The following is a 27,312-nucleotide window of genomic DNA, read 5'->3' as shown; positions in this document are numbered from 1 at the left end:
GTCCTAAGAAACTCAGCTAGTAAGCAGCAAAGCTGGAACTTCAACAAGTTTGTATGATCACAAATCCAATGCCCTTACCATATATGCACTCACCCTCTGGACCAAGAGAGTATAAATAGTGAGCCAGCTGTCCCTTAAACAAATTACCTAGTTTGGGCAGCAAGTTCCTTGAGAAAAATGAACTCTGTCAATTTAACAGTTTCAACAAGAAATGTAACACAGTGGCACTAGAAGTTGGCCATCCTTTAATAACTCTTATGGCCAGTGATAAAAGAAACATCAAATTATTCTAGTAGTTCGAAACTACTAGAGTTAAGTCTAAAGAAAGAAAATCAATGTTTATTTAGCCTCTACTATGTCATAGGCATATACTGGGCACTATCACATACATTAACACCAGTATTCCTAGTAAATGGGTATCATATCCCTATTTTGCAAATGAGCAAAATGAGCCCTTACCCAAGGGCTAAGGGTTAGCCAATGAGGGTTAAGAGCTTTATCCAAGATCACCCAATAAGTGGTAGTGCCAAGACTTAAAAGCCCAGTCCCCAAACTCCAAGTGTGAGGTTATTTGAAACCAGAGATTATTATATACTTTGGTACCTTTTAAAGCATTCTTAAAACAGTGTATGTTTGGAGGGCCTTTAATTTTGGTAAGATAATCAAAATACTCCATGTACCTTACTTATATAATACAAGATTAGATGACAGGGATGTGCCTGGGTGGCTCAGTCTGTTGAGTGTCTGACTTGGTTTCAGCTCAGGTCACGATCTCAGTTCGTGAGATTGAGCCCCACGTTGGACTCTATGCTGACAACATGGAGCCTGCTTGGGATTCTCTCCCTCCCTTTCTCTCTCTCTACCCCTCCCCTGCTTGTGTGCACATACACACTCTCTCTCTCAAAATAAATAAATTAAAAAAAAAAAAAAAGATTGGAAGGGCGCATGGGCGTGCAGTCGATTAAGCATCTGACTTCGGCTCAGGTCATGATCTTGCAGTTCATGGTTTCAACCCCTAAAACAGGTTCTGTGCTGACAATTCAGAGCCTGGAGCCTGCTTTGGATTCTGTCTCTATCGGTAGCTCTTTCAAAATTAAATAAACATTAAAAATTTTTTTAAAAAAAGATTAGATGACAGGAAGAACAATCATATATGTATATCTGATGGTAGGTACTAATTCATGTAATACTGAGCCAATCGCTGTAATATCTAAGAGTTTAATACAAACTTCAATGTCTCTTCAGAATGTCTTCTACTACAATTAAAAACCTTGCAGGAGTTTTGAATCTGATAAACTGCCTGCCACATATTAGCTGAGATACCTTAATTTGATTACTTCTCTGAATTTAACTTTCTGCATAAGTGAAACAGAAACAATACCTACCTCTCAGTATTCTAATTAAGATTTAGAGATAATGTATTTAAAACACCTAGGGGCAATGTCTAGCATGCAGTAGCTATTATCATCCTTTGCCCTCTGTGGATGTATTTCCAGCAAAAACGTGTAGATGAAAATTAAAAACTCAAACGTACGATTTTTCCAAAAATAATGGAATGTTTGGTAGCATGGAAAATAAACGTTCAGATGATTTAAATTTTTTATTTTCATCTAGATATTTTGTTATTAAATACACAAAACCTTCAAAAACAAATCCCAGATGACAATCAAAATCAAATTCAGCTATTTTTCCCTTGAATCCCTAAGCAGAATTTCTTCCCTGCTCAGAAGATCCTCTAGTTACCTAGTAACCACCTGCCAGCCCCAAACTAAAGAAAATTGGCTCTGCACTGGGCTAATTACCCAACCAGCCTGAACAATCTAAAACGAAGTCTGGAATAAAGGGAATTGTCAGCCAGAATGTTAGTGAAATTATCCACAACAGGAGACCTGAAAATCCAAATACCACCGGGCAGTTATTTCCATGAGAATAAAATCACAATTTATGAGCCCTGCAAATTATACCATTATTAAAACAAACATCCCATTGAGGCTACAGCTATCAGATAAATGGCTTTATTGTCCCCATTGTTTCATCCACTGCAGCAAAGAGGTGCAAACTGAATGAGCGGTTACCAGAAGCAGCAATTTTTAGGAAATTACAATGCAGACCTCCATCTTAAAGCTCCCTTTGTGTTGGGCTATAAACGCTCGGAAGGGGAAGAGGGGAACAGAGAATCAACTCTTTTCTCCACTGCCCCAAACTCAAAGACCATGACAACTTTACAAGCAGAACTCACCAGTTATCCACATATTTTCCTATTTGTTTTTACCCCAGTAGGTCATTCCTGGGCTCACCCAGGAGGACGAATCTGAACTAAGCAAATGCACTTTTTTCACTAAGAAACGTTTAGACAATTCTCCAACCCAAATAAACACAAACAGAAGAAACAAGAAAATAGCCCCTGGTTTCCCTGGCTCCCACAACACAAAGCATCTCCAGCAACAGCAATGAGAATTAATGAGAAAGTACAAAAGTATAGAATTGGCTCCTCCCATTATTAGAAAAAAAATCCCTTTATAATAACCGCTAGCATCATAAACTTCAAACTTCATTTTAATACTTAAATGAAAAATCTGAGATGCTAGCTAACACCTATCCTGAGCCAAACTGCAGCAGAGAATGAGGAAGGCAAAGTAATCCTTTCAGTAATAGCTCACTTAAACTCCACAAATCTACCAATTTTGGAAACGGAAGGAACTAGCATCACAAGGTATCTGCTATATGCCAACCACTGCACACATTACCTATAATCCTCACAACAACCCTCTGAGGCAGACTAGATATCCCTTATTGACAGGTGAGAATTTTAAGCTTAGAGAAATTAAATAACTTGCCCAAGGTCACAAAGCTACTAATGGAAAATTTGAACTTAAGGTTCTCTGATTTTAAATTGACTTTAAATTCTAAGCACTTTCAACCTTTGGTTTTTGCTTTTTTGTGCTACCTGTAGAACCTTATAAAATATACTTTTTGGAAAAAAGGAGTGTTAAGACATCACATTTAAGTGCTACCTGAGGCTTTTACAAAGTTCTAACGATACAAGGTAGTCATGGGACAATGCATATGAACCAAGACTTCATCATACAATTCACTTTCAAAATTCTCCTCTAATCCTCTCAACAAATTTGTGTGATATGATCCTTCCCAACTTTACATGTGACAAAATTTTATATGTGAGGCTCAGAAAGATTTTATGATTTGCCCAAAGCAGCATGGAAACTAGAACTCAGAACTCTTGACTACAAGCTCATTGCTCATACAACTTACCACAATGCCAGACTTAAACACAGGCATCAAGAACTCAAAAATCTGCTGTGGCATTCTTTGCTTATTTATGAAGAACATCTGTTCATAATAACATGTGGAACACTGGGCATGGAGGAGGGAAGGACAGAGTATCAAAAGCCCTTTAGGGCCTCAAGTTACCTAAATCTAAACGTTCCTGTTAAAAGCTCATTCAGTGGGAAAGGACAACAAGATTTAAGGTGATATTAAAGCATTTTGGAACTCTGAACTCCTAAATGTACTCTGGACCACTAACTGAAAGCTGGGCTGATAATACTGACTTCCAGTGACTGAAGGGCTGCTATGTGTCAGGCACCATGCTAGGCTCTTTCTACACACTATTCCTAGCTTCCTCATGGTCCTTTGGACAGGTGATAGAATTCCTATTTTACAGATGAGTAAACTAGGCTGAGAGATGATATGACATCTCCAAAGATGACCAAATAGTACAGTGGCAGATGAGGGATCTGAACCCTGACTGGGTCTGACTCCAAGACCATGTTTAAACTATAGTAACAGAAAGCAGATCAACGGGTGCTTGGATGGGGGATCAGGGAAAGCAAGAGGAAGGGATTACACAAGGGTGCCAGGAAACTTTTGGGAGGTGATGGATATATTCACTATCTGAATTATGATGATGGTTTCACAGGTATATATATGTCAAAACTTAGTAGAATGTATTAAATTTCTGTCATTCACTGTCAATTTTACCTCAATAAAGGTGTTTAGGAAGGAAAAAAATACACTGTTCTTTTTACTAACCACTGATCAAGTTTTACTAACCAGAGTATCTACCCTTAAATTGTGTCTGATCTCAGGGAAGTCAGGCCAAGGAATTCTTTCCCTAACCAATTTAGTTTGGAGTTTATACAAACTATTAGTAAAACATCACTGAAAAACAGTTTTAAGAGTAACAGGTTTTTTCCAAACACTCGACGGCACTCCATAATACATTTCTATATAAATAAAATATTAATTACAAAACATAGCCTGATAAAAGGATAAAGAGTGAAGGCTTTGGTGTTACCCAACCTGGACTAACTCCCATCTCTGGTTCTTACAAGTGAATCTAGTCAGGTTGCTAAATATCCACCCAGTTCCTCACTTACAAAATGAAAGTAATAATAACAATACTATAATTTATTGAAATTGTTAATTATATGCCAAACACCAAACTAAGCACTTTATCTAATTACCTCATTTAATCCTAAAACCTATATACTGTAAATACCACTATGTTTCCATCTCAAAGATTGATGAAACAAGTTATAGAAAGATTAAGTAACTCTGAAGGTCACAAAGCCAGTAAGTGCCAGAGCTGGGATTTAAACCTTAAAAATTACTTGAGGTAATAAACTTGAAGAAGGAATAAAATACTATAGTGTTAGCATACTTTAAATGATAGAAAGCCCCCTCTATTCTTTAAAGGTTTTCTAAAAAAGTATTATATTAAAAGGAAAATTTTTTTAATATTTATTTATTTTTGAAAGAGAGAGAGAGCATACAGAGGAGGGGCAGAAAGAAAGGGAGAGAGAGAATCTCAAGCAGGACCCATGCTGATAGTGCAGACAGAGCTCGATGTAGGGCTCAATCCCGGGAACCATAAGATCATGACCTGAGGAGAAACCAAGAATCAGGCACTCAACTGACTGAGCCACCCAGGAGCCCCAAAAAGAAACTTAAAAACATATTTTACAAATTAAACTTTTAACTGATTAAGGCTAGTGTTTACTTTATTCAATTTATCCCTAATTCTCAGTCTGCAAGTAACTACTATTTTTCTCTGCTTTACTGATGAGGAAAATGCAATTCTGAAATTTAAATAAACTCCAAAGGTAACACAGACATAAGTCTCCTGACAAGAAATAGAACTCTTTCCACTTTGGCTTGTTGCCATCCACGCCATTCAGAACCACATTCAATATTTTTTCAGACACCACACCTTAAACATCTTAAGAGCATCTTCCATAATATCACAGAACCCCAGTTTCATGGACTAGACTTAAAACTCTCTGCCCTACTGATGGCTCAGAGCCTGGAGCCTGCTTCCGATTCTGTGTCTCCCTCTCTCTCTGCCCCTCCCCCGTTCATGCTCTGTCTCTCTCTGTCTCAAAAATAAATAAACGTTAAAAAAAAAATTAAAAAAAAAAAACCTCTTTGCCCTAATTCATGATGCCAATAGTGTTAGTACTTCAAAAATGACACACTAATATATGCAGTCTTTTTCTTACTTATTTCTGGACTAGATAAGAAAATTGATGCTCCAATCTGCCAAAATACTATTATCATTGAATAAAAAACAAAAACCAGGATATAATATTTGTATAGAACATTTATGAAGTTCTTTCACATGTATTAAATCCTTGCAACTTTCAAAAGTAGATATGGATGTGATTATTCTCATTTTACAGGGGAAAAAACTGAAATTCAGAGTACTTAAACAACTTTCTCCAAATCAGAGAGCTAGTAAGTGGCTAAGCTGGAGTTCAAACCTAGGTCTTCTGACTCTACATCCAGAATCTTCCACACACCAGACCCAGTCTTCTTTCAGAAATAAGCTCATGTGTTTACTCCTCCAAGAACTCTTCCCTGAAAAAGGTATTAACAACCCCCCTCTCTGCTTGTTATTTTACAGCATCTATGAGACACTGAATGTAATGTATTTGTTTATACCTGCTTCCTTGTGCCCGGGAGCTACTTGGAGACAGAGACCACATCCTACTCATCTCTGTGTATCATCAGAACCAACCTAGCACAGAGCGTGACATCCATGTTAACTAAGTGAACACATACATAAATGATTATTTTTATGTGCTACTAAGACTCTAGCAAAACCTTTTTTGGAAGCCGTAATTTAAATCACCTGTCAGGGACCACTAAGTGCTTAACAGGGTAGACAAAAAAACCCCACATTTCCTAAAGTCTCTACCACCAAAACTAATAAGTCAAATCCAATATTTAGGGTCAAAAAATCAAATGCACAAGTTCAGTACTGATCAAATTTAGTTTTATAGCATTCATTCTATGTTATCTGAAAGTTAAAATTGACCAAAAACTTAATAAAAGAAGGGGGCACCTGGGTGGCTCAGTCGGTTAAGTGTCAACTCTTGATCATGATCAAGCATCACGATCTCATGACTTCCTCCTTCCCAACTCATGAGTGCTCGCTCACATACTCTCTCTCTCTCTCAAAATAAACTTTTTTAAAAAGTTAAAAAAAGAAACTTGGAAGTAGAGAATAGAACCAACAGAAAAGCAAACAAAAGGTCCAAACTTCTTCATTTACCAATATAACCTTCATTCATTCCAAGTGAGATTCTAAGATCTGTCACAAATCAAGTTCTGAGTATCTACAGGTCTACTGCATATACAGCTCCACTACCCCAACTATGAGCAAAAATAGATGAAAGCTGCATCAGAGTGGACTGAAGTGTAGCAGAGGTAACATGGGGGAGGGGGGCGGAGGACAACAGAAAACAACAGAAAAGCCATTCCACAAAAACTCAGTCTAGAACAATACGGAGTAACTGTGGCTGGTTGGGAAAGTACAGCTGCTAACAGATTAGCCTGACACTAGGGATTCAATCAACAAGACCTTACTGATGCCCTTTTCCTCAAGGGCCAAAAATAGGCCCTTGGGAAAAAGGGTGATCAGATACAATCCCTGCTCCCTGCAAGTGGAGGAAATCAATAAACAATAAATAAACAGATCATTGCAATCAGGGCACCCCAGAGATGGGGCACCCAATCCCAATCTGAGAAAAGCCAAGGAAAGTTTTCCAGAAAAGGTTAACTCCTAAGCTGAGTCTCAAAGGCCAAGTAGGAGTTACACCAATTAAGATGTCCAGGCCCAGAGAGGAGGATGTGCAAAGGCATTGAAACAAGAGGCATGGCGCATCTGGAGAAATGCAAACACAGTACAATGTATACTTTATTAGTACTAGAGATGAAATATATAAGGTGGGAGGAGAGGCAAACAATGAGTGGTTCAGTTGGTTAAGCATCCGACTTCGGCTCAGGTCACGATCTCAGTTTGTGGGTTTGAGCCCTGCGTTGGCTTCTGTGGTGACAGCTCAGGGCCTGGAGCCTGCTTCGGATTCTATGTGTCCCTCTCTCTCTGCCCCTCCCCTACTCACACTCTCTCTCCCAAAAATAAATAAACATTAAAAAAAAGTTTTTAATCCCATACTTCATTCTAGAAAGATATGAATAATGGCTAGCATTTCTTAATATATGCTAAACACTGTGTTAAGTTCTTCATATGAATTATTTCATTCAATCCTCACAACTATCCAGGAATTATGTACTATTATTACTGCCCTTCCCCTTTTAAAGATTAAAAAAATGAGGCACAGAAAAGTGAAGTAACTTGTCCAAGGTCTCATAGCTAATAAGGGGGAAAACAAGGGCAAAAAAGATGTATTACCTTATTTCTGAAGAGATCATTAACAATGTAATGAAAATTCATCCCATTAGATCTCTTTAATTCCTAAATATCCAAATTACTTAAATAGTTTCATAGTTTATCACTAAGAAGGTTGACCGTTTCCCCCACAGCAAATGGTGATGAGAATCTAGTGTGCAAACTTTGTAGCACTAATCTACACAGTAGCCCAGAGGAGCTAGGTTATGTCCTACTCTGTAAAAACTGGTTCACTCATTTATCACAGATTCATTTATTAAACAAAAATGTACTAAGCTCCACTAGGTTCCAGGTATCAAGGATACACAAATAATCACGGAGACATTGCCCATGGAAGACAGAATAGCATGTAGGAAAGAGCTCTCATACATAGGCCATGGAGACAGAAAAGTCTGGGGCTAAATTCCACCCTAGTTACCTACCGGCTGGTGGGTCTGAGCAGACTCTACATCTCTCAGCCTAAGTTTTCTCTTGTATAAAATAACCGTGACCATCCTACAGGATAACTGTGAGTATAAATAAGATTAAAAAACATAAAGGACTAGCACAACGTAGACACACAATGAATGTTCATTCTCCTCCCTTCAGAACTGAGGCTCCAGGCAGTTTAAGTGTGCTGGCAGAAAGGTTAAATGATGCTCAGTACTACAACTTGTCTAACCCACCTCCTCTGTTCTCCACTGCCCAATCACAGTGAAAAACCAGTCATTATGCAACAAAACTACTTGGCAGTGGCTTCAACTACATCTTTTTTCTTTTTCTACTGTAAATGCTCCAGAGGTTAAGGGTACGAGGACTAAATACCTAGAGAACCACTTTTATACACAGTTATGCACAGTTCTCTAAAGGCTATTTCATACCTTTCCTTCACCACAAGGTGGTGAATAATAAGCACCAACCCCAGGGATTTTCTAACATCCTGACAAACCTGTGAAACTGTTCAACTCTAAAGTATTTTGGTTCTACTAAACCAAGTAAAAACCAACTGCATTCATGCTGGCTTTTTTTTTTTAAGTTTTACATTATTTAAGTAATCTCTACACACCTCACGTGGGGCTTGAACTCAGGACCCCAAGATCAAGAATCATACATTCTTCCAACTAAGCCAGCGAGTTGCCCTAGTGCTAGCTTTCAAAACAGTATTGTTAGTAAAGGTTTAATAAAACCACCTATTCTTCTGATGAGAAATAAGTAAAGCCTGGAAACACAATCATCATCCAAATAAATGAAAATATACCATCCTGTATTGAGTGAAGGCAGTGATACCAGACTGTAATAGTATCTTTCCATTCTTCATAAACATGCCAAAAAAGAGAACTAATTTCAGTTTCACTAAAGAACGCTCTTGATAAAGCCACAAAAATGATTAACTTTATTAATCTCAATCATTAACTGCACATCTTTTTAATATTCTGTGATGAAATTGGAAGTATAAAGTACTTCTCCTGCATACCAAAGTACAAGAATTGTCTCAAAGAAAAACATTAAAGCATTCGTGCAATTAAGTTTCAAGCTGAACTAGCAGCTTTTTTCATGAAACACCGTTTTTACTTGAAAGAACAACTGGCAGATGAACTATGATTATTCAGACTTGGATGTTCAGCATTTTTTCAAAAATGAATGATGTGAGACTCACTTCATGGAAAACAACTGTCACTATTTGTTGCCATTGCTAAAATTTGAGCTTACAAGCAAAAATTAGAAAAGAATTGACTGATAAGATTGGTGGTAACATTAACTAATGTGATTTTTTGACATTACATAATAGAATACAACATTTAGAAGATCTATGTAACTCAGTAAACCAATATTTTGCAAATGACCAATATATGATGCTACAAAATCATGCCTGGGTAGAAGATCCATTCAAAGTACAAAACAGACCAACAGATTTTAAGGTAACACAATACAAAATGCTCACTGATATAGTTTCATTTTCTATAATGTAATGGACCTTTTTTTTTTTTTTTAATTTTTTTTTTCAACGTTTATTTATTTTTGGGACAGAGAGAGACAGAGCATGAACAGGGGAGGGGCAGAGAGAGAGGGAGACACAGAATCGGAAGCAGGCTCCAGGCTCTGAGCCATCAGCCCAGAGCCTGACGCGGGGCTCGAACTCACGGACCGCGAGATCGTGACCTGGCTGAAGTCGGACGCTTAACCGACTGCGCCACCCAGGCGCCCCAATGTAATGGACCTTTAAGAAACTAAGAGTCGTCGAGGCACCTGGGTGGCTCAGTTGGTTAAGTGCCCAACTCCTGATTTCATCTCAGGTCATGATTTTACAGTTCGTGAGATCCAGCCCCACGTCAGGCTCCATACTGACAGCACAGCACGGAACCTGTTTGATATTCTCTCTCTCACCTCTCTCTCTGCCCTTCCCCTGCTGGCACATGACTCCCTCTCTCTCAAAATAAACAAATAAACTTTAAAAAATGAAACTAAGAGTTGTCAGGCACTTGGTTGGCTCAGTCAATAGAGCATGAGACTCTTGGTCTTGGGGTCATGAATTCAAGCCCCACATTAGGCGTAGAGGTTACTTTAAAAAAAAATTTTTTTAAAGAAAAAGAAACTAACAGTTGTCAAGTTTTGGTGTTGATATTCAAAAAAGAATATCCACAATTATCTAAAAAGGCAATTAAGACATTCCTTCCTTTCCTAGCCACATGTCTATGTGGGACTGGATTTTTTTTTTTTTAAGGTTATTTATTTTGAGAGAGAGAACACACATGCACACACGCATGCAGAAACAGGAGAAGGTCAGAGAGGAGAAAAAGAATCCCAAGCAGGCTCCATGCCATCAGCCCAGAGCCGGATATGGGGCTCAAACTCACTAACTGTGAGATCGTAACCCGAGCCAAGATGAAGAGTCCAACGCTTAACCAACTGAGCCACCCAGGCACCCCAGATCAGGTTTTTAATACAAGCTGCTTTTATTAGCTATGTAACCAAATGCAAGCTACTTAATCCCTATAAACCTCAGTTGCTTTAGTTTCCTCTTCTGTAAAATAGGCACAATACCCTACACAAGGTAAATGTGATCATTAAATTATATAAGGGAGAAAAAATACCCAGCATATTACCTGATATACAACTTATTAGGTCCCTTTTGTCTTTCCATCCTCATCCCCTACTAGTTCTCAGACCTGAGACAAATTATCCTCTTGAGTCTTGATTTCTTCATTCTTAAAATAATGCAACATGACACACCTATGCACTATAGGTTAAATAAAATAGTATAATTCTGTTTACAGAAGTATAGTGTAACAATACTTATAGAGATTTTTGCTATAAATTCAAAATAAAACAAGGATGACACATTAGAAAACTGGGATATGTTAAAAAATTCTAAAACAAAGGCTAGAAAATATGAGCATCAGCAGAAACTGTCAACCTTGAAGGACATGATCACAAGGCAAATCAAGATCATAATCTTCAGTCAGCCAAGAATTGAAGTTTACTATAAAAAATCTATCAGTCACAGTTCTTTCAAAATGTGCATATCTAAGAAAAAGCACAATCTATACCATTATAAAAACAGGCATATTCTAAAAGGACCCAGATAACTGCTTAAATGGAGGAAGGAGAGGGAGTTGTATTGGAGCTTTATAAACCAAAGCATTCTTACAGCATCTTCATACAGAGATCAATGGTCCATTTATTAAAACATTAAACTCTTAGATAAACAGAGTAACAGTTTGACAAAAAAGATTCTGTATAATTGTTCTCTACACTAAAGATATGCATAATTGCCCACGACACTAAATTTTATAATAAATAAAATAAGAAATGTGAACTTGCTTTAGTCTCTTTCATCTTCAATATTCTACAACCTAAAGTTTGATTTTTGATAGCCTATGGGTTAAGAATGAAACGAAGATGGGGCACCTGGGTGTCTCAGCTGGTTGAGCATCTGACTTCGGCTCAGGTCCTGAACTCACGGTTTGTGAGTTCGAGCCCCACACTGGGCTCGATGCTGTCAGCACAGAGCCTGCTTCGGATCCTCTGTCCCCCTCTCTCTGCCCCTACCCCACTTGCACTCTCTCAAAAATAAACATTTTTTTAAAAATTGAATGAAACATAAGAGGAGAAAAGAGGAGGAGCTTCAGGAAGAAGATGGGGAGGGAAAGGAAGAACAGGAGGAAAAGGAAAAGAAGAAATTATAGAGACTGCATGTGACCCGCAAACCTAAAATATTTTTTACTGAAATCATTTGCCAACTCCTGAATATAACCTCTTGCTGCTTCTACTTCTGAATCTTAAGCTATACACCAACATCATCACCAAAGCCTTTATCAACCCAATTAAATTCTAAATTCCATTCTAAAAAAATTTTAAAAACAACATAGTATCTTACTCCTTATTAGAATATCATACTCCTGGCTTGTCCTCTATCCTTACTAGATTCAGTTCAAAAACTAATCACTCACTACTTGTACCCTCCAAAAACTAAAACTATAAAGATGACTAGGATACAGTCCCTGCCACCAAAAAACTTACAGGAGCAGACAAAAACAGTCAATTTACCTAAAACAGAGTATTATGACATAAGCATGTATTGGATGACCGAGGGAACAAATTGGGGGCACTTACAGCAACCTTTAAGGTTTTGAAAGGTTTCTTAGGGGAGATGGACCCAACCCAGAGGGATGAATAAAAGGAAAAACGGCGTCAACAAAGGTGTGAAATTGCAAGATATCTGTAAGAACTACATGCTACTCAGTATTCCCAGTCATAGGAAGAGTTACAAGCAGAAGTACATAGGCACAGGTCACAGAAGGCCTAACAGTTATGGTAAAGAGCTTAGACTTTAGAGCCAATAAAGGGATTTAAGCAAGAGAACAATGTGGACATATACACCTACTGGATAGATGTCATAGCTGCTGAGTAACACAGGTTTACTAGATGGGTGATACAGAAACCAGTTGTCCAGGTGAGATCAGGGTCTGAACTAAGGAGGTAATAGTAGGAATGGGGAGATGAATTCCAGAAATATTTAGAAACATTTAATTGGGGCTATGAAGGATAAGGGAGAAGAAATGACTAAGGGCACAAGAATATGCAATGGGAAAAAGACGGTCTCTTCAACAAATGGTATTAGGAAAACCAGACAGCTACATGCTAAAGAATGAAACTGAACCACTTTTTTACACCATACACAAAAATAAACTTAAAATGGATTAAAGATTTAAATGTAAGACCTGAAACCATAAAAGTCCTAGAAGACAGGACAGGTAGAACTTTCTCTGATATCAGCCATAGCAACATTTTTCTAGATATGTCTCCTGAGGCAAGGGAAATAAAAGCAAAAATAAACTATTAGCACTACATCAAAACAAAAAGCTTCTGCACAGCAGAGGAAACAAAACTAAAAGACAACCTACTGAATGGGGTATTTCCAAAGACCTAGTCAATAAAGGGTCAGTATACAAAATGTATAAAGAACTTACACAATGCAAGACCAAAAAAAACCCAAGTAATCCAATTAAAAAACAGAACATTCTGCAAAGAAGACACAGAAATGGCCAACAGACACCTGAAAAGATGCTCGACATCACTGATCATCAGGGAAATGCAGATCATAACCACAATTAGATATCACCTCACATCTATCAGAATGGCTAAATCAAAAACACAAGAAACAAGTGTTGGCAAGGATGTGGAGTAAAAGGTGGGAATGCAAACTGGTGCACCTCTGTGAAAAACAGTACGGAGGTTCTTCAAAAAATTAAAAACCGAATTACCATATGATCCAGTAATTCCACTACTGAGTATTTACCCAAAGAATACAGAAACACTAACCCAAAAGGATACACACACCACTATGTTTATTGCAGCATTATGTAAAATAGCCAAATTATCAAGTGTCCACTGACAGATGAATGGATAAAGAAGATGTGGTATATATACACGATAGAATATTAGCCATAAAAAAAGAATAAAATCTTGCCATATGCAACACGGGCAGATCTAGAGGGTATAAATACTAAGTGAAATAAGTCAGAGAAAGACAAATACCATATGATTTCACTCATATGTGGAATTCAAGAAACGAAACAAAGAAAAACAAAAGAGACAAACCAAAAACAGACTATTAGCTATAGAGAATATAAACTGATAATTACCAGAGGGGAGGTTAGAGGCAGGATGGGTAAAACTGGTGAAGAGGATTAAGAGCACACTTATCATGGGGCACCTGGCTGGCTCAGTCGGTTGAGCATCCAACTTCAGCTCAGGTCATGATCTCACAGTTTCATAAGTTCAAGCCCCGAGTCGGGCTCTGTGCTGACGGCTCAGAGCCTGGAGTCTGCTTCAGATTCTGTCTCCCTCTCTCTCTTCCCTTCCCCTGCTCACGCGCTCTCTCTCTCAAAAATAAACATTAAAAATTAAAAAAAAAAAAAAAAAAAACAGTGCTCAGTCATGAGCACGGAATAACATACAGAATAGTTTGAATCACTGAACTGTACACCTGAAACTAAGGTAACACTGTATATTAACTATACTGGAATTAAATAAAAAAAAAACAAAAAAAAAGAAAGAAAAAAGAAGGGCACCTGGGTGGCTCAGTCAATGAAGTGTTCAACTCTTGGTTTCGGCTCAAGCCATGATCTCACGGCTTCATGGGTTCGAGCCCCACATGGGATTCTGTGCTGGCAGCAGGGAGCCTGCTTGGGATTCTCTCTCTCTCTCTCTCTCTCTCTCTCTCTCTCAATCTCTCTCTGCCCCTCCCCCACTCACACTGTCTCTGTCTCTCTCAAAATAAATAAATAAACTTTTATAAACAAATGAAATTTTTAAAAAGAGAAAGAAAAGACTAACGGCACATATTCATTAGCCAGTATGACTGGATATATGGTAGTACATTTGTTACAAGACTACAAGAAGAGATGATTTTAACTTTGTGTGGAAGGGGACACAGAATGGAAGAGGTTAGAAGTATATGGGGAAAATGGGTTCTGTTTTGGACCTTTTGAATGTGAGGAAAACCTAAATGTAGAAAATCTGTATGTAGATAGCCAGTAGCTAGTCAAATTTACAAGTTTGGAACTCACAAGAGAGCTTCATGCTGTAGATATTTCAGAGTCATCAGCATACAGGTAACAGTTTAAGCCAATAGAGTGAGCAAGACTACTTAAGGAAAGAATCTTACAAAGTTCAGTAAGTCAAGGAGCCAACCCTAAGGAATACCAACAGTTACTGAGAAAGCAGAAACAATAAAGATTTCATCTTAAATATCAGCTGATTTCCACAGCTTCAAAAATCTCTTCCAGCTGAACAACTGGGAAGAACACAAAAACCACAAAACGTGTTCATTAATACACCTTATCTAATGGACAAAGTAAAAATTAAGAAATTCAGTAGAAAAGGACTTTCCAGGTAAGAGGCATAGCATATCAAAAAAACAGGAGCAAGACAGTACAGTATGTTTGGGGACTTGTTCATTTGGTCTTACAGTAGGTATACATGCTAGAAAGGCCTTAAAAAGAGGTGTGAAACTAAGGCCTACAAGAACACTGGGAGGGAACAATCAAGGAAGACTGTGCTTTTGACATCATGAACCATTTTTAAGCTCTCCTTCCACAACACATCCACATCTCCTTTAGGTCTCAGCTCAAGCATTAATGCCTCCAAGCATCTGTCTCTTGCCAGTTCCCCTAGGCAGATCAGGCCACACCAACCTCCATCCTCCCAATGCCCCTTGTTCATGCCCCACTGTGGCATTTATCCTACCATGCTATGGCAATGTGTGGCATGTCTGTCTCCCAAATGTATCGACTCTAAACTCCTTAAGAGCAGGGAATTTTAATTTTTGTAGTCCATACTTACAGCACCCCCTCACCGCCACCTAACAATCACTCAATATGTATTTTGGTGGTTTTTTTAAGTTTATTTATTTTATTTTGAGAGAGGGGGTGGGGGATCCCAAGCAGGCTCCATGTTTATCAGCCCAGGGCCAAAAGCCAGGCTCCATCCCATGAACCATGAGATCATGACCTAAGCCGAAACCAAGAGTCAGACACTGAGCCACCCAAGTGGCCCTGTATTTGTTGAACAAATGTCTTAAACCTATCTGAAGCAGACAGGACTACTAGCTCTTTGGCCTTGGTATGTGTTGCAGTTGTGGATTTATGTTCTTTGTTTTGCTTTACTTATGATAATATTACATAAATTTCTATTCCAAATGTAAAATGAGTGTGAGGAGATACAGCTCAGAAAAATACTGCATAACAAAAGAACAGCATACAGGAAAAATTTGCTCTAAACAATTCATAAGTAAAATAAAAATAATAGTAGTCACGGCTGTCATATTAAGCACCAATTATATATGTGCCAGTGAGTGTTCCAGGTTCTTTGTCCTTTTTATCTCATTTAACCCATACAACAAATCAACAATGGAGTATTATCACCCTTTTACATATGTGCACATCATTTATCTCACTTCTACTCTGTCTTGGTTATAAGTTACAGGTGGAAAACTGAGTTTTGTCAGAATAATGAAAAGCAAACACTGTATACTGCATTCTCTACTTCAATATAGCCTCGTTTCATTTTGAGCTAGCCAGCACAGTTACTGTGGGACCAAGTCTCATAAATTCACTAGGAGAAAGTCCTCTAGCACATTCTCTGTCCCACTATATCCCACAATCTTCAAGTTTCAAGGGAGAAATTGTGAACTGTCCATATAACCCTCCTCCAAGAGCAACTCTTCAGAAAAGCAATAAATCAAATATGACAAGCTTTTTACCTCTGTGTGGGGATTTCAATTTTGTAAACTAGGATGGTAAAAACCCTAACATTTATATAAGACTTTCCAGTTTAAAAAGTATTTCCACATTTATTATCTCATTTGAGACCCATTTTACAGACAAGCAAACTGAAGCTCCAACAGATTTTAATGAATCTGGATTTCACATCTCTTAGACAAAAAAATTCTTGATGTCTAGGTTGTAAAATTCTGATATGTATAACTGAGGACTTCCTATCCATGGTACTCTCTGTACATCAGATGACAGACCCTCCTGTACAACCAGGAAAGGATCAATGTACTAGGCAGACTACCTGCAAAAAGACACACACAAATTCTGACGAAAAGAATGAAGTGACCTATCAAAACAGGAAATGAAGTTCTACGTTGGTATAACAAAGAATTAGTATCTAATAAATACAGAGCTAGCAATGAGGAAAAAGCTCTAAGAAAGTGCTGTTCCAAAGCTCACAAAGGCTGCTATTACCCCCTCCCATTCCTATTTCCAAGTATGATTGATCCACATCTGGATAATCTCATCAGCCATAAATGCAAGCTGGCTTCTTGCTATCTAGACTACCCTGTGTGTGTGTACACATGCTCATCTACTGAGGTATACATATAATTTTACTTACACATACATATAAGTAAAAAATATAGCCAGATATTGGGAGTATAGACAATAATTTTGCTTCCTTTTACTTTTTGTAATTTCCAATTTCTACCACATGCATGTTATTTTAATGGTAGAAAAAAATAAGAATGATAAGAATATGGCCAGAGAATACTTACACTATGATTCTATTTACATAAAATTGCAACAGTAAAAAAATAAATTGTTTAAAGATATGCACTTCTTTGGTAAAACTATAAAGACAAGAAAGCGATCCACACAAAATTCAGGAAAGCAGTTACTTACTAGGAATAGAGAAGGAGAGAGATTCAATCAGGCAGGGAATAACAAAAGGCTTTAAAGGTACTAAAAATTTCCTTTTTAAGCTAAGTAGGAAAAAGATAGGTCTTCAATTTGTTACCATACTTTAAAATAAAGATGTATATTATTCACACCTTTATACATACGATTTATTCTGCAATGTAAAAAGAAGATACAAACAGGGTTGGAAAATCAGAATTTGGGGGCTGTTTACTGTGACCTTAAACAATTCATTTAAACCCTCAGAGCAGTTTTTCTTCTTATTTTATAGACGAGGAAGCTACAGCTAACATATGTTTAGCACTTTACTGATTAAAGTTCCTAGACTACAGTACAAACATGTAAATAGATAAACTGTGAGATGATAATACAAAGTAATCCCTCTTTATTAAATTATAGAACATCGTTATACCAAGAACTCAATGGTAGGACACACAAGGCTATTTACATTCTAATATCTTCTTGTCTCATAATAATGGCAATTAATGTTTTTTAATATGTACTATGTAATCAACCCACTATGTTAAATACTTTCCATGGATTATTTTGTTTAATCCTCAAAACAACCCTATGAAATTAAAATTAGTTCTCTCATGCCCACTTTACGGATAAGACTATTGTGCCCAAGGTCACACAGCTAGCAGTATATGGTGGACTCAATTCAGAAGCCACACCTTTCACCACACCAAGTTATGCCTCACTTTTCTCAATTTAAGATTATTTATTTATTTAGAGAGAGAGAGCACAAACGGGAGGGGCAGAAGGGGAGACAGAGAATCCCAAGCAAACTCCGTGCTGTCAACGCAGTGCCCAACATGGGGCTCAATCCCACAAACCAGGAGATCATGACCTGAGTAGAAACCAGGAGTTGGGCATTAACTGACTGAGACACCCAGGCTCCCCTCTCACTATATTTAATTCATCTATCTCTCCCAACAACGAAAGACTCCTTTCACAACTGTTTTTTGTTCATTTTTATTTCCCTGGCACTTAGCAGGCAATAAGTAAATAAACATTGAACAAATAGTTCATACACATACAGTGTTTTCAAGGCATAACGTTATTTCAGGACATGAACTGATTTGTTTCCCTTGATGGCCTTGCCAAACATAAAAGTGTTTGTTTGTTTTTACTATTTTAACCATTTTTAAGTGTGCAATTCAGGAGAAGTACATTCACAATGTTGTCCAACCATTATCACTAAGTATGAAAGGTTTTTAATGACTTTACTGAAATCAATCACTCAGCTATCAATAGGTAGAATGGGGATTTGAACCCAGGACTCTGCACGCCTAAATTCACAGGCTATTCATTCTACCGAGGGGCCTATCAATACTTCCATCTGCTCTCTCCTTCTTACCAGAATATCAGAAGAATTAAACACACACTTTATATAATTTCTACTGCACAGGTGCCCACAGCTGTGAGGGGGGAAAAATCCACCAAGACGCTTCTCCCAGGTGATTACTTTTCATTTTGAGCTTTCAAAAGCTAGAGCTTTAACATAAATATCTCACCTCTAGCTCAAGCCTGCAGATCCGCAAAAGCAATGTCTGCACCCCAAAGTTATGAGAAGAAATGCTTGCATTAGATTACACTCTCACTGAATTACAGGTAACTGCTCAAACCTGGCTTTTATTGTAATACAGCTTCCTTATAACAAAACACTTTCAATCCCAAGGATAAGTCAAATCTTCCATCATTCTACCTATTTTGGAACAACAACAACAACAAAAAAAGGATTCTAAGTATTGGGCATTTTTACATGCTCAACTGTGAAAGCCAAGGAAAATGGATTGTTTACGAGCTGAAGTCTGAAGCTTGAACAAGCAAACAAAAATCATTTTGATCCTGTTGATGCCAATTTTATCCTCTTTACATCCCTCCTCATGTTTTCTCAGTCTGAGCTCTAATCAACAGCTACTTCATGTTTAACATATCATAGTTAATGCAATTAAGTGCAGAAAATTGTTTCCCTAAAACTGTTTCCCCCCAATCACACCCCTCTCTACCTTCCAGGATCACTATTCTGCCATAAGAATGAGCATATCATGAAGCTTTAAATAAAATTGCTGATGAATAGATGGAGACACTGTTTCTGCAGTTAATGCAATGTTCCTATATCAACACCAACTCCTAAAAAAAACACAAAAATGATTCTATATGCTTTACCTAGCCACATCAGACAGAATTCTGACCATCTGAATTCCTTTAGAAGAAAATTCAATCTAAAGAAATATAGTCCAATTATTTTAAATCTTATCAAGTAATGTCAAAAGAGAATCAAATGAAAAACTCCATCAATACCAAACCATTTCACCAATGAATATTTATGACATTTCTGTATTTCCTGTCTTCTCTCTGTTTACATAAAGCAGTGGTGCCAAGATTCATCTCAGGATTATTAGCCTGCAATACAATGATGGGCCTAATTGCCTTGCAAACCAGGACACCAATAAATGGAGTCTTCAGACAATCAATTTTAAGAGGAGAGGAAAAAAAAAAAAAAGGCCTAAGCTCTTTCTACATACGTGCACTTTGCCTAAGAAATAAATTCAGCCTCATATTTTTCAGTCTCATTTATGGGTTCTCAAGCAAGAAATGCTCCCTTAAATATCTCAACTCATCAAATCTATTTAATTCCAAATTCCAGGACTAATTTTCAAATGCACCAAGGAGAGGGTGGGAAGAAGCAGGCAGAGACATCATATAGAAAGATATCTATCACATTTCAGATTTATCTTCTCCATCTTTAGTTTGGGAGGTTTTTTTCCTCAAAGTTTCTTTTTATGATAAATGAATAGAAAACACCCTCCCGTCGCCCCCCCCCCTTAATTCTACTTTAACTGAAGCCCCTCTTAACTTCACCTTTCAGGTTGACTTACTTCCAAATATGATACTAATACAAATGAAACAAAAAGATCGAACTAACAGCTTAAGACATCCTCTAGGAAAGAAAGTCTTTAATGTACCTTCTCTGTCCCCTGCAAAGTCCCCTCTGATTACTGTCCCTCCCCTAACCACAGCCTCCAAAGCTGTCCATTTAAGTACAACCCCTTACCCTCTTGTGTCTCTTGGAGGACATAAGAATCTTTCCTCTCTAGAATCATCCAACCCACTTCTTCCCAGCCCTGCTCACCGCCCCACTCCATCCTCCCTGCCCCATCCGCACCTGCAACTCCAGGTTTCCCACTCCTTAAATAGCTTCTTTGCCACCTCACCATCAGCAACCACCCCTCCAGTCCTACCAGTTCATCTCAGACACTCCTTTTCCAAAACTCCCTCCACCACCTTGGAAAGGGGCATTTTCTTCAAGATACCATCCCCCAACCTTGTGCACCACCTGCCACTATTCTTTCACTGTGTCTAGCCCAGCAGCGTCTTCTGAGCCCTCTGACTCAACCCCGCACCCAGGGAGCCACCATGCCTTTTCCAGTGGCTCTAAAATCACCCTAAATCCCATCCCCTGTGTCCCCCTCCAATTTCAATCTCTGCCTGCCCATTTTGGGCCTAACTTCTAATTTACCCCCCTCCTGCCAGCTCACCATCATACTCCTCTCATTGAAAGTCCCACCCCCACCAAGCTCCTATTCCAACCTCCATAAGCACTCCCCAGAAAAACCCCCAATTCTACCTGCTCTGCTCTCCTAACCCACGCTATTCCATAAGTCTCCACAAATTACACCACCCCCAGAGGGCAAACGCCCACTTCAAGCTCAGGTCTCAACCCATGCCAAGCCCCTTACTCCCAGCCCCTACCACCTACTTTAGTCTGCCTTAGGTCCATCCCAAATTCCACCCTCCTGAATTAACACCCCTCCCCCAGGGTCCTATCCAACCCTGCAATCCCACTGTCTATTGAAATCATCTCCCCACCTTGCACCCCGGCTGGATCCCAAGCTGTCAACTGCTCCAAGCCAACCCCAAATCCATCACCCTCATTCAGTCCCCTCCCCCATTAAAAGCCATCCCACTCCAGTCTCATCATCCATGTCGCCCAAAAACATCCCAAATTCCACCCCGACCTCCCAAGCTCACGCTCCTGTCCCATATCGGGTCAATCGCTATTAAAAGTCCCCTTCCCTCGTCGCCGCCCCCCCCAACCTGCTTGGGTCCCACCCTCACCCCACCCCCAGCCCGCGCCTGGACAAGTCTCCCCTGCCAACCCGCCGTTCCATCGCGATCTCAACCCCCTTCCCCCAACCCGCGCGGGGGCTCCGCAGCCCCCACTCTCGTTCTCCTTAAGTACCACCGGCCCAGGCTCCTAGAGAGCGGACCAAGAGAGGGGGGGAGGTCTCCTCACCGGCGAGCCGCTGCAGGCGAAAACGGCGGCGGAGGCGGCGATGCCCTTGTCTTCTCTGGAGGCTACAGCGACGACGCTCTCACTCCCTCGCCTGTGTCCAGTAAGGTGGCGGATGGAGCGCAGGGACCGAGAGCCTCCTCCTCAGATTCGGCTCTGAATCCTCTGCAGTAGCCGACGAAGAGCCCGACGGGTGGGGGGAGGGGACGCTCGGCTGCGGGCGAAGGAGGAGGAGGCGGAGGGAGGGGGCGGGGGACCGCTAAGAAGGGCGGGGAAGGAGGAGCCTGCGCGGCGCCGCGACACGTCCCACAGCCTCAGCGCGCCGGGACCACAATTCCCGGCATGCCCTGCTCCGGCTCGCGCCTGGCCTGCGCGGCCTGCGCCTTCAGCCGCGCGTCCTATGCAGAGTGGCCGCGCCCGCCCTGGTCACGGACAATGGAGTAAAGTCAACCATCCCTTAGCGGCCTTTGTAAACTCAGAAACCATTTGTGAGGAAAGTTAGGTCTCCCCGAGCCCTCTTCTCAAAGTAGCGATGTTTGCAACGTCTCCAACCTCTTTACACACACATACACCCGCCGCCGCCCCCTGCTGGACTACACTTCCCAGCATGCTTCCACAGTCTCCCGCCCTCCTTCCGGACCCTTCTCAGAGGCGGTACTAGAGTTCCCAGGGGGTGGTGCCTGCGAAATGCTGGGAGATGCAGTTCTCGTTTCTTCCTCCATGTTAAGAAAAAGAAGTGAAAGAGAGAAAAAAAGGAAGGAATAAGCCAACCCACTGAGGATAGGCCTAGATGGGTTAGATCACCTGTGAGTCTGTACTCTCAACGTCAGCCCCGTTGCCACTGTCACACCAGAGCTAATTCAGCAGCTCCCTCCTGGTCTCCCTGCAAATCAGAGGACGATTTGGCAACTTAAATGCAAATGTGAAAAGAGGTTGCTTTTCGACCGGGCTCCATTACTTTAATTTTTTTTACCTTAAAAAGAGAATGAAACATTTTGAAAAAGATGAATGCACAAGGTGCATTGAGGTTTTTGATTATCGGGGTATTGTAAATGTCCATTTGTATATACAAACAATACAGTAGTAAGCAGCTATTTGAAATGATGATGTAGATCTATTTATTGACACGAAAAGCTATTCACCATTTATTCTGGAGGGAAACACATTGATTACAGAACAGCATGTTTAAATGGTCCAATTTACGTGAAGTTTGAGACGATAGTCTATAAAAGCATGGTGAGACTTAAGCAAAGGGGTTCCCCAAATACTATCAGTGATTATCTTGGAGGAAAGGGTGTCAGATTTCAAGTAATTCTTATTTTCTTATTGCCTGAACTGTTTAAAAAAGAACATCTAATTTTTTAAGTTATAAGACTATTTTCAAAAAATTTCCAAAATCCAACAACAATTCTTTGCTGTCTAAAAGCTTACCACGGCTTCCTGTTGCCCTCGGTGGTGCTCCGGGATGAGGCCTGTCTGGTTTTTCTGTGAGCTCAACAGTTCCACTATTAAAACAAATAATGGTGGTTATTTACAATTAATAAAAAACCATTAAATTAGTAGAATGTTTTCTATTCTCATTACCTATTCTCAAATTTTTACTTCTTCCGGTCTTTCCAAAGCCATTTCCTCCTTTTCTCCTCATTCTTGAAATTCAAACCAAAATCCTACCTTCCCTAGAATGAATTTTAGGCACATTAATTTTCTTCCTATCTGAATTCTTATAGCACTGGTTTTTAATCTCTGGGCCAGAGATCTCTGTGGAGATGGGGAGTGAGGAGGGAGGAACAGAGTTACTGTAAAGGGTCTGCAAAGCTCTCCTTAAACAAAACATTGTCTATTGACTGAATAAGTCTTATACTTAAAAAAATAATTTTTCTTCTGTGTCCAACTCTCCTAGCATATGGAACATGGCATCAGATGATTCCCCTATTTAGCATAAATCCTGTTATGATATTTTAGATTTAGGATATTGTTATTCCTTGATGTTCTGAACACTAGAACATTCAAGCTCCACTAGCCAGCCCACTGGAGAACCTCAAGCGTACGTGAGAAAGGCCAGGTTCCTTGTATCAGAGGTTAATGTGGTCTACAGCCCTGCTGCAATCAGTCTCTTCAGCTTCACCCCACCTAACTCTAGTTACACTTCTGTTCCTTATGACTCACTCTGCCCAAATATATCGGGTACTGTCATTTTCTTTTGGTTTTTTTTTAAGATTTTTTTTTTTCAGTAATCTCTACACCTAATGTAAGGCTCAAACTCACAACCCTGAGATCAAAAGTTGCACATTCCACCAACTGAACCAGCCAGGTGCCGCGGGCACTATCATTTTCAAACTGCCTATCTCATTTTCATCCTTTTTGCCCAGCCTTAAAAGCCCAGTCCCATACATACATTTCCCCAAATATCATAGCCCCTCTGCTCCCTTTTTTTAAATTTTTAAAAAAATTTTTAGTGTTTATTTTTGAGAGAGAGAGAGAGAGAGACAGAGCACGAGTGGGGGAGGGGCAGAGAGAGGGGGAGACACAGAATCCAAAGCAGGCTCTAGGTTCTGAGCTGTCAGCACAGAGCCCAACATGGGTCTCTAACCTGTGAATCGCAAGATCATGACCAGAGCCAAAGTCGGACACTTAAACAACTGAGCCACCCAAGTGCCCCTCTCTTTTCTGAGCTGAGTAAGAAAAGTGCCTGTGACATGTTTGCTATGTGACAGGGAAGTCCCTTCCCCTCCCTAAGTGTTGCATTGCCCAGGCCCTCTTCTAAACCCTCTTTACTCCCCTCCTCCTTCTTTTTCCCTTTTGTCCTACTGGAAGAAAGAGGGGGGCTGGGTGAAGATCAGAATTAGAAGGGATCTGGTCTGGCCAGGAAGTAAAGCATTATCAGGTTTAGGGTCACAGGGATGATAAAGTTTACCAGACTATCCTAAATTAGACCTTGCCTTAAACATGCTGGGTGACCTTTAGTAAGTCTCTTAACTGTCCTGAATCTCAGTGTTTACATCTGTAAAATGGAAGGAATGAATCCTGCCCTGTCCCCTCAAAACGTTATTAGGAGAATCCAATAAAGCGATGAGTATGAGAGTATTTGGAGACTGTAAAGTGACACTTACAGTGCAAACCCTTCATCTAATTTGAGAATTCTCTCTCCGAATCCCTGCCAACTGTTGGTATGTAAACTTTTTACTCAGAATTAGACCATTATTAATGAATGGATTTATTAAAGTATTTAAGGAATCAACTCCATGAAGCCAATTTAATTCCTTGATAAATTTTCTGTATAGCACAGTTAAACAATTTCTAACTTTTCTAGATCTTTTTCTATATTGAATTTTCATCAAGATATATTCTTTTCTCCATCAATTTTACAAGAAAGGTCAGATTCTTCGGTTATCTTTTATCTTTACCAATTTTTACTGATTTTTGCTTCAGCTATTATGAACTTTCTAGTCATCATTTCCACCAATTCCACCTTTTCCTGGAAGCAGTTTGAGCCATTGTCAGTTTTATTTTGTGTTGATTATGTCTACCAAGGGGAATCTTCCCGGGGGTCAACTTTGCAATGTTTAATGTTACCAACAAAGATGGGATCATTCAGTTTGCTTTTCCATCCATAATAAATGTTTACCACATGTAGTTTTAGCCATTGTCAGTTTTATTTTGTGTTGATTATTTCTACCACATCTAATTTTTTTTTTTTTTGTTTTCTGCAACCCAAGCAAAACACACTCAAGGACAAAATGACAGTGTCAAAACACTATCCGTTGCCTGTTATTATCTGATTAACTGGGACTGTGAGATGGTTTTGTCTCCACTGTGTTAATGAGTTTGTTTGAGCTCCTCTTTCTCTCAAAGCATCTCTTTAAGAGCATTGGCACACATGTGTGGGCTGGACTCTTACTTAAGAATTGCTTGCAAAAAAAAAAAAAAAGTATTGCATTAGAATTGCAAGAAAATGGACATTACAGACCATGTTAGGAGAACCAGTTTTCATTGAGCCAGCTGCTGGGCTGGCATTTAAGATCCATTATGTCATTTAATCCTTCAGCCTAGACTTCCTTTACATGCCCATTTTATAGCAGAGAAGATTGAGGCCCAGAGAGAGGAAGAGATGGCCGAATTAGGATCAGAAACCAGGCCCTGGTTTAACACTTGGTGCAATTTGAATGTTTACAAGTTCCAAAAATTATGTAACTTAATTTTTAAACTTTTGCAATCATCTTAATGGAAAATTAAATTATAATTTTAGAGTTTAGCTAAGATAAACAAGAAAAATGCATGAATATAAACAAAGCATTCTCAAAGAGCTTTTTGTAAATTAAAAATAGAATTACCATATGATCCAGTAATTCCACTGTTGGGTATTTACCCAAAGAAAACAAAAACACTAATTCAAAAAGATATATGCCCCCCTACGTTTATTTCAGCATTTATAATAACCAAAATGGAAGCAGCCCAAGTTTCCATCAATAGATGAATAGATAAAGAAGATATGGTGTGTGTGTGTGTGTGTGTGTGTGTGTGTATAATGGAATATTACTCAGTCATAAAAAAAGAATGAAATCTTGCCATTTACAACCACATGGCTCTGGAGAGTATTATGCTAAGTGAAATAAGTCAGTCAGAGAAAGACAAATACCATATGATTTTACTCATATGTGGAATTTAAGAAACAAAATAAAAAAAGAGGCAAGCACAAAAGAAAACCAGACGCTTAACTATAGAGAACAAATTGATAGTTACGGGGGGCGGGGGGTGGAGACATGAGTGAAACAGGTAAGGGGATTAAGAGTACTAAGTGATGAGCACTGAGTAATGTATAGAATTGTCGAATCACTATATCATATACCTGAAACACTGCATGCTAATTATCCTGGAATTAAATTGTTAAATGTTTATTTAGTTTTGAGAGAGAGACAGACAGAACATGAGCTGGGGAGGGACAGAGAGAGAGGGAGACACAGAATCCAACGCAGGCTCCAGGCTCTGAGCTGTCAGCACAGCAGGGCTCGAACCCACGAACTACAAGATCATGACCTGAGCTGAAGTCAGCCGCTTCACCGACTAACCCACCTAGACACCCCTTGAATTAAAATGTTTTAAATATATTTAAATTTTTTTTAATGTTTATTTTTATTTTTGAGACAGAGAGAGCATGAGTGGGAGAGGGGCAGAGAGAGAGGGAGACACAGAATCTGAAGCAGGCTCCAGGCTCCGAGCTGTCAGCACAGAGCCGGACATGGGGCTCGAACATACAGACCATGAGATCATGACCTGAGCCGAAGCCGGATGCTCAACCAACTGAGCCACCCAGGCACCCCTAAATATATTTTAAAAAGAGATTTTTTTGTGTGATAGCAAATGAGATAAGGAGTATGAAAATGTTTTGTAAATGACCAAACACTGGACAAATGGGAGTTACTACCATTTGTGATGAAGGCTGTTATATCAACCTGTTAGGCCACCTTCCCAGAGTGCTAGAAAACTAATAACATTCAGTAGTTGGGTATCAAATGCCCATCCTAATATTTAATTCTAACAACCAATACTAAAGAATAGGATTGCATCCTATATATCTATCCTTTAAGACCCAATTCCGACATCAGGAAGCCTCTCCTCACCTT

At 39.3% G+C, this 27,312-nt stretch overlaps 1 protein-coding gene across 2 annotated transcripts in view; it reads right to left on the bottom strand.

Annotated features, from left to right (window-relative positions):
* The window catches only part of FAM168A (family with sequence similarity 168 member A), a 190,900-nt gene extending 168,981 nt beyond the window's left edge, over positions 1–21,919 (bottom strand). For both annotated transcript variants that reach the window (XM_030331164.2, XM_030331163.1), the window contains exon 1: positions 21,695–21,919. The gene's annotated coding sequence lies outside the window, so the exon portion shown is untranslated. The remainder of the gene's footprint in view (positions 1–21,694) is intronic.
* Positions 21,920–27,312: the final 5,393 nt, after the last annotated feature.

The sequence above is a fragment of the Lynx canadensis genome, chromosome D1 (assembly GCF_007474595.2).
Source record: "Lynx canadensis isolate LIC74 chromosome D1, mLynCan4.pri.v2, whole genome shotgun sequence".
In the NCBI taxonomy this organism is placed as follows: Eukaryota; Metazoa; Chordata; class Mammalia; order Carnivora; family Felidae; genus Lynx; species Lynx canadensis.
Note: the sequence above shows the minus strand (reverse complement) of the source record. Positions and strands in the feature narration are given on the sequence as shown.